This window comes from Myotis daubentonii, chromosome X, assembly GCF_963259705.1.
Source record: "Myotis daubentonii chromosome X, mMyoDau2.1, whole genome shotgun sequence".
Lineage (NCBI taxonomy): Eukaryota > Metazoa > Chordata > Mammalia > Chiroptera > Vespertilionidae > Myotis > Myotis daubentonii.
The window spans coordinates 40561671-40563837 of NC_081861.1; the positions used below are offsets into that span (position 1 = coordinate 40561671).

Below are 2167 nucleotides of genomic sequence, written 5' to 3' on the forward strand. Positions count from 1 at the left end.
GCATTGCTACCCAACTATCACTACCATCTATCCAGAACATTTTTCATGTTGCAAACTGAAACTCTGTATCTTCTTTCTTCTTTATATACTAGGTTAATGCCTCAATTTCTTACAATAAACATTTATTATTATGTTGAAAGGCCATTTCCATTTTGGGAGCAGACTAATCAGAAATTTACTAGATGTACTGGTTAATAATGCAGATTTTTTTCAATAGATGGAGTTACTATGTTGATATATATGCGATTTGATATGTATGCTATTTTCTTGTATTGCTCCTTCAGATTACCACTTGTTCTGATCGATGGCACACATACTTTCTGAGCAGCACTTCAAAACATACGAAGTGGAAAATTGGGTTTCTGAATGGTTTGCCTCAAAACAAGAAAAGTTCTTTTGGGACGGTATCCACAAATTACCTGAAAGATGGGGGATGTATAGCTAGCGATGGACATTACTTTTGATGTTTCTCTTGAAATTATCATGTTTTCTTTTATTACAAAATCCACATTATTACCGCTAATAAAGTGGAGTAATTATCAACCAGTTAATGATGTGGATTAACTATTAATCGGTTAATAATGCAGATTAACTATCAACCTGTTAATAATGCAGATTAACTATTTTTTTAAAAGTTATGAGAAATTTTACTCAGCAAACAAGAGATTACATTCCACTGTCAAAAAGTAATTTTAAAATAGTTACAAGATGACTCAAACAAATATAAAAAACATGAACACACATCAACTGATACTCAATTCATTGATTGGGGAGATAGCAGAATGGTAAAATTGGCTGCAAGGGCATATGGGGACCTGGATATTTATAGAAATTGGTAAAAGAAAATGTACAAAATTGCTAGGTTAAGTACACAACTGGTTAATGTTCCACAGGGCAGTGAAACCATAATCCTTGCGTTTGTCTTTTCTACCAGACACAAATCTACAAAGTCCAGACTTTGTCAATAGTAAACAATGTGTCAAACAAAAGCTACTTTTCTGGGGGTAGGGGAGGCCAGGGGATTGTTAAGGGCGGGGGGGGGGGCGGGAGGAAAGACACATATGTAATACCCTTTGTAATACTTTAAGCAATAAAACAATAAAAAAGGTACTTTTCCTTGGATAATTTTATGATCCTTGGTGGCTTTTTTAATACCTCCCAATGTGACATGGTGTCCTATTTTTCCTTATTTCCAACTTTGGGATTCTTTTTCTTTTCGGACACAAAGGCAATTTATTAACAGAAAATAATTTGAGGAGTCCTGTTCACAGACGGCAACCACGGCAACCCCCCTTTCTGCGGGTGCTGTTGGGGGGGATGGGAGTGACATCCTCAATCCGTCCGATCTTCATTCCCGAGTGGGCAAGGGCTCTTAGAGCTGACTGGGCCCCTGATCCAGGGGTCTTGGTCCTATTTCCTTCTGTGGCCTGGAGTTTGATGTGAAGAGCAGTGATGCCCAGCTCCTTGCACCTCTGGGCCACATCCTGGGCAGCCAGCATGGCCGCATATGGAGAGGATTCATCTCAGTCAGCCTTCACCTTCATCCCACCAGTCACACGGCAGATGGTATCCTTGCCAGAAACATCAGTGACATGTACGAAAGTGTCATTGAAGGGTGCAAAGATGTGGCAGACACCAAATACATTTTCTCCTTCAGCCACCTGAGGTCCGAGGCTGATGACCTGTTCTTCCTTCTTTTCCTTTCCGTTGCGAGGTGCCATTCCTGCATGTCTGGTCCAGACTCTGCTACCGGAAAGAGAGATGGGAGAGGGCGGGGCTACAGGTCACGTTAGCGTCACCGGAAGTGTACTCTGGGGTCACCGGAAGTGTACTCTGAGGTCACCGGAAGTGTACTCTGAGGTCACCGGGGCGAGGTCACCGGCGCGAGGGCTCCCGGAAGACACCGCCTTTAGCGTACCCACGGAGTTTAAGACTCGCCCACGAAAAGACGGTTTACTTAAGGGGGTTCCAAAGGAGGTAAGGGGGTAGGGGAGGCTGGGGGAAGGTCAAAGGGAAAAAAAATATATTTTCTCCATCTATTGAAAAAGTCAAGGGCTCGGGCCAGTCTCAGACTGCACCATGCAGCCATATCCGCGGAGAGAGGCAGGCCTGTGTCGGGAATATTTTTGTAAATTGCTTAAAATATTACAAAGAGTAGTACATTTGT

The 2167-nt window shown here is 42.4% G+C and overlaps 1 pseudogene; it reads right to left on the reverse strand.

Moving 5' to 3' along the window:
• Positions 1 to 1204: 1204 nt before the first annotated feature.
• On the reverse strand, positions 1205 to 1772 carry LOC132223970 (small ribosomal subunit protein uS11-like; annotated as a pseudogene).
• Positions 1773 to 2167: the final 395 nt, after the last annotated feature.